Source organism: Camelus ferus, chromosome 9 (assembly GCF_009834535.1).
Source record: "Camelus ferus isolate YT-003-E chromosome 9, BCGSAC_Cfer_1.0, whole genome shotgun sequence".
Lineage (NCBI taxonomy): Eukaryota > Metazoa > Chordata > Mammalia > Artiodactyla > Camelidae > Camelus > Camelus ferus.
This window is the reverse complement of record NC_045704.1, coordinates 78,972,116-78,978,804: the sequence shown is the minus strand read 5'-3', so window position 1 is coordinate 78,978,804 and position 6,689 is coordinate 78,972,116.

Below are 6,689 nucleotides of genomic sequence, written 5' to 3'. Positions count from 1 at the left end.
CAATGACCAGATCCCAATCTCTGTTAAGAGGAAATCCTGTTCACTTAAAATATTTGAAGCAAGTAGTAAATTGAATCAAACTAAAGCAGCAACAAAGCTCATCTCCACCTCAACTACAGACCATAAATATTAATTCAGCCTCTCACTCTGCAAACATGGCCAGAAAACAGCCATGCCATTTTTTGGAGGCAACTATTATGGAAAATATCCAGCATATAGTAAGAAATTATAAAGACATGCAAAGGGACAGAAAATTTTGACTCAGGAAACAATAGAAGCAAACTCAGAGATTGCATAGATGTTGCAATTATCAGAGCTAGATAAACTATGGTAAAAATGCTGAAGGAGCTATTAAAAAATTTGGAAAACATGCACAGAAAGATGGGATTTCAGCAGAGATAAGTATATTTAAAAAAACAAAAATTCTAGAATAGAATATGATGGCTACACGAAGGAAAGAGTTTTTATCAATCCTTGAAGATGACAATTGAAAGTAAAAAACTGGGAGTGAAAGAAAAAAAAAGGAATTAAGTATCTGGTTTTGGAGGCAAAATTAAATGGTCTTAATCTTTTAATTGAGTTTCAGAAAACGGATAGAATGGCATGGAAGAAATGTTTGAAGAGATACCAACTGAGAACTTTTGTAAAGCTGATGGAAATTAACAGAAAATCAACAAAATTGAAAGTGAGATTTTGGAAATTATAAAATTAATAAATACCTAGCAAGACTAATACACCGTGTTGAGTAGTATTCCCCAAAAAGTCATGTACACCTAGAACTTCAGGATGTGACCTTATTTGGAAATAGGATATCTACAGATGTAATTAGTTGTGATGAGCTCATACTACATTAAGATGAGCCATAAATCCAGTGACTGGTGTCTTTAAAAGAAGTCCACAATAGAAACAAAGAATCAGAGAAAAAAGCTAATTGAAGACAGAGTCAGAGATTAGGATAATGCGGTATCAAGGCAAAGAATCCCAAGGATTTACAGCAAGCAGAAACTATGAAGAGACAAGGAAGGGTTCTTCACTACAGCTTTTAGAGGGAGCCTTGATTTTGGATTTCTGTCCTCCAGAAATGTGAGAGATTAAGTTTCTGTTGTTTGAAGCCATCCAGTTTATGGTGATTTGTCATGACATCCTAGGAAGTTTAAAAAAAAAAAATGAACAAGTAAGAAAGAGAAAACACATTACTGATACTGGGAGTGAAAAAGAGGACATCACTACATAGCCTATTGACATTAAAGATAATAAGAGCATTTTATGGCCAATTCTATGCCAGTAAGCTCAACAACACATGAAATGAACAAATGCTATATGAAATGTACAAATTCATAGAAATGCAAAACATACCAAGACTAAGTCAGGAAGAAATAGAAAATCTAAATGGATCTAGAATAACAAGAAGATTGAATCAGCAATACAAATTGAAGCAGCAATACAAAATCCTCCAACAAAGAAAAACCCTTGACCTCATGGCTTTAGTGGTGAATTCTACCAAACATTTAAAGAACTAATACTAAGTCTTGCAGATTTATCCAAAAAATGAAGAGTCCACTTCCTACCTTACACTATGAGGCCATCATTCCCCTTATACCAAAGAAAGACAGACTCCACAAGAAAACTAGAGACTGATATCCGTTATGAACATTGATACAGAAATTCTCAACAAGATACTAGGAAACAATTTGGCAGCATATCTAAAGGTTTAGGCACCATAAGCAAGTAGAATTTATGGTTCAACATATGAAAATCAATCTGTGTAACATACCATGTCAACAGAATGAAATGGGAAAAGCCCACATGAACATCTCATTTGATGCAGGAAAACCATTTGACAAAATTCAACACACTAATGATAAGACCACTCAACAAACTGGGAGTAGAAGGAAGCTACCTTAATGTAATAAAAGCCATTTATGAAAAGCACAGTGAACATCATACTCTGGTGAAAGACTAAAAGCATTTCCTCTGAGATCAAGAACAAGGCAAAATTGTCCTCTTTAACACATCTATCCCAAAATAGTACTAAAAGTTCTAGCCAGAGTACTTAGGCAAGATAAGAAAATCAAATGCATCCAAATGGGAAAGGAGAAAGTAAAATTACTGTTTTGCATATGACATCTAATATATAGAAAACCCTAAGCAGTTCAAAGAAAAAACTCAGAACTAATAAATCAATTCAGCAAAGGAATAGGATGCAAATCAACACATAAAAATCAGTTGAATTTCTACACACTAACAACAATTTGGAAAGGAAATTGCAAAAACAATTCCATTTGAAATTACATTTTAAAACACTTAGTAATTAATGTAGTGAAAAGTAAAAGACTTGTACACTGAAAACTACAAAACATTGCCAAAAGACATTAAAGGAAACATCAATCAATGGAAACATCCTATACTTGTGGATTGGAAGGCGCTATTGCTAAATCATCATTACTACAGATTTAACGTAATTCCTGTCAAACCCCCAGTGACTTTTTTTTTTTTTTTGCAGAAATAGAAAAACTAATTTTAAATTTATGTGAAACCTCAAGGGACCCTGAAGGGCCAAAAGAATCTTGAAAAATAAGAACAAAGTTAGAGGACTCACATGTCCAGATTTCAAGACTTACACTACAAAGCTACAGTGTTATATTGGTGAAAGAACAGGCTTAGAAACTAACAGAATAGAAGAAGAGCCCAGAAAAAAATCTGTCTTAATCTGGTCAAGTGATTTTTGACAAGGATGCTAAGACTATTCAATGGGGAAAGCTCAGTCTTTTCAAAGAATGGTGATGGGAGAATTGGATATCCCTATGTAAAAGAAAAGAGTTGGACCCTTACCTAATACCATATCTAGAAATTTCAATGTATCAAGAACCTAAATGTAGGGTCTAACACATAAAATTCTTAGAACGGTACAAAACCGTCACAACATTGGATTTGGCAATGACTTCTGGGATGTGACGCCAAAGGCGTTAAGTATCAAAAGAAAAATTAGACAAGTTGGACTTACTAAATTTTTTAAAAATTGATGCAGCAAAACCACACTACCAACAGAATAAAAAGGCAACCCACACAATATTAGAAAATATTTACAAATCATATATCTGATAGGGGATTAATATCTAGAACATACAGAGAACTAAATCTCAACAACGAAAACCAAATAATTCAGTTCAAAACTGGGTAAAGAACTTGAAAAGATATTTATCTAAAGAAAATACAGGATATATTCAGTAAACAATGAAAAATGCACAATATCACTAATCATTAGGGAAATGCAAATTGAAACTACAATGAGATACCACCTCATACCTATTACGATGGCTACTAACAAAAAACAGAAAACAAAAAGTGCTGATAAGGATGTGGAGAAGGTGGGATCCATGTCATAGCAAAACCCACTACTTCCCTCCCTCCCTCCCTTCTTTTCTTCCTCCTTCTTCCCTTCCTTTTGCCAGACAATACTGCATTCTATCAACATACCATGGCTTGTTTATCCATTTATCAGTTGATAAAAATTTATGTCTCCACGTCTGGGCAACAAATGTTGCTTAGATTTATTTTTTGGTGTCATTTCTAAGGAATCATTGTCTTACCCCATTTGGGAGATTGATTTCTAACTCTTTCAAGAATTTTATTATTTTATCTGTTAAATTTTATTTTACCATGCAAAATAGATAATTGTTTTGTGTATGGTGTGAGGTACAGGTCTAAATTCGGTTCTCTGCATGTGAATATCCAGTTATCTAAGCATCATTTGTTGAAAAGATTACTGTTTCCTATTGAGTGGTTATGGTTTCCCCGTTGAACATAAGTTTGCCATAGGTGTATGAGTTTATTTCTCTACTCTCAATTCTATTCCCACTGAGATGATTAGATAGATAGATAGATAAGATAGATAGATAGATAGATAGATAGGTATGTAGATAGGTAATCCTCATATCAGTACCATGCTTTGAGTACTGTAGCTTTGTAATAGGCTTTAAAATTGAGAAATGTGAGTCTTCCAGTTGTGTTCTTTATTTTTAAGATTGTTTTGGCTATTCTGGGTCCCTTGCATTTCCTCATGAATTTTAGAATCAGATTGAATTTCTCCTAATGAGCCAGTTGAGATTTTGAGGAAAACTGTTGAATATGTGTATCAATTTCAGGAGCACTACCATGTTAACAACCCATGAGCATAAGATACCTTTCCATTTATTAGGGTATTATTTAGTTCCCTTCAGCAGTGTTTTGTAGTTTTCTGTGTGCAAGTCTTGCACTTGTCTTGTTAAATTTATTCTTAAGTATTTTTGATATGATTGTAATTTCAATTGGTTTTTTAATTTCATGTTATTTCATTTATTGCTAGTTTATTGTTTTTATATGTTGATCCTGTAAGCTGGCTGAACATATTCATTACTTGTGATAGTTTGTGTGTATTCCTTAAGATTTTTTAAAAATTGAAGTATAGTTGATTTACAATGTTGTGTTAGTTTCAGTGTTACAGTAAAGTGATTCAGTATATATATACTTTTGAGATTATTTTCTATTAGAGGTTATTACAAGATATTGAATATAGTCCTCTGTGCTATGCAATAAATTCTTGTTGCTTATCTATTTTATGTATAGTTAATCACATACTTCTAATTGATCCCTCCCCACAGTCCTTTCCCCTTTGGTAACCATAAATTTGTTTTTTATGTCTCAGTCTGTTTCTCTTTTGTATATAGATTAATTTATATTATTTTTTGGATTCCACACATAAGTGATATTATATAATATTTGTCTTTCTTTGTCTGATTTGCTTTACTAAGAGCAATATCCTGTAGGTCCATCCATGTTGCTGCAAATGGCAAAATTTCATTCTTTTTTATGAGTAACATTCCATTATATATATATATATATTATTTTCTCTTAAGCCAATTGTCTGTTGATGGGCACTTAGGTTGTTTTCATGTCTTGGCTATTGTAAATAGTGCTGCTATAAACATAATGGAACATACATCTTTTTGAGTTAGAGTTTTTGTCTTTTCTGGATATATACCCACAAGTGGGGTTGCTAGATTTTATAGTGTACCTATTTTTAGTTTTTAAAGGAAACTCCATACTGTTTTGCATGGTGGTTGCATCAATTTACATTCCAACAGTGTAGGAGGGTTCCCTTCATGTCCTCTCCAGCATTTATTTGTAGATGTTTCATTATAACTAATCAGACTAGTGTGAGGTGATATCTCATTGTAGTTTTGATTTGCATTTCTGTATTAATTAGTGATGTGGAGCATCTTTTCATGTTCCTGTTGACCATCTGTATGTCTTCTTTGGAGGAAGGTTTGTGTAGGTCTGTCCATTTTTTTTTATTAGGTTGTTTGTTTTTTTGATCCTGAGTTATGCAACTTGTTTGTGTATTTTTTATATTAACCTGTTGCCAGCCGCATCATTTGCAAATATTTTCTCCCATTTCACAGGTTGTCTTTTTGTTTTGTTGATGGTTTCCATTGCTGTCCAAAAGCTTTTAAGCTTGATTAGGTCCCGTTTGTTTATTTTTGCTTTTGTTTCTTTTGCCTTGGGAAACTGATCTAAGAAAATATTGCTATGATATATGTCACAGAACGTTTTGCTTATGTTCTCTTCTAGCTGTTTTATGGAGTCACATCTTATAGAAGAAAATAGATGTCTAGGTATAGGAAGCACAGAGGACCCCAAACAATAGAATCCAAACAGACCTACACCAAGTCATATAATAATTAAAGCAGCAAAAGTTAAGGATAAAGAGAATATTTTAAGGATAGCAAGAGAAAAGCAAAGAGTCAGTTACAATGGAATCCCTATAAGGCGGTAAGCTGATTTCTTTGCAGAAACTTTGCAGCCCAGAAGAAAGTGACATGATATACTGAAAGCTCTGAAAGGGGAAAACATGCAATCCAAGATACCCAGCAAGGTTAGCATTTAGAATAGAAGAAAAAATAATTTCTCAGACAAGCAAAACTAAAAGTATTCAATAATACTAAACCTACCCAAAAAGAAATATTAAAATGTCTTCTCTGAATAGAAAAGAAGCATGAGTCTAGAGGAATGGGAAAATCAGAATAAGAAAGGGAAATATAAAAAAAAAAAAAAAAGCACTGAAGGCTTCTTAAATAACCCAGCACAGAGAATAAAAAACAAGTAATTTGTCTAAAAGCAATTATACCTAAATTAACAATGAAGGATAAGCATGAAATAAGACATCAAAATCACAAAATATGGGGGATTATAAAAATACAGATCTTTTCCAATGTGTCTGAACTCGTATGATAGTTTAAAGCAAATCCAGGGTACCTACAAATCAAAACAAATAATAGATTCACAGAAACCATCAAGAAAGGAACTCAAGTATCCTACAAAAGAAAACTATCAAACCACAAAGGTAAGAACAAAAAGAAGAGATGAACAAAGAACTCCAAAAACAACTGGAAGACAAGGTTTAAAATGGCAATAGGTGCATACCTATCAATAATTACTTTAAATGTCAATGAACTAAATGCTGTGATGAAAAGAACTAGAATGGAAGATTGGATAAAAAAACAAAACGCTACAATATACTGCTTACAAGAGACTCATTTCAGGGTGGAAGACCTACACAGATTGAAAGTGAAGAGATGGAAAAGTTATGCAATAGAAAGAGGAAAGTTGAGTAGCAATATTCATAGACAAAATAGACTTTAAAATAAAGG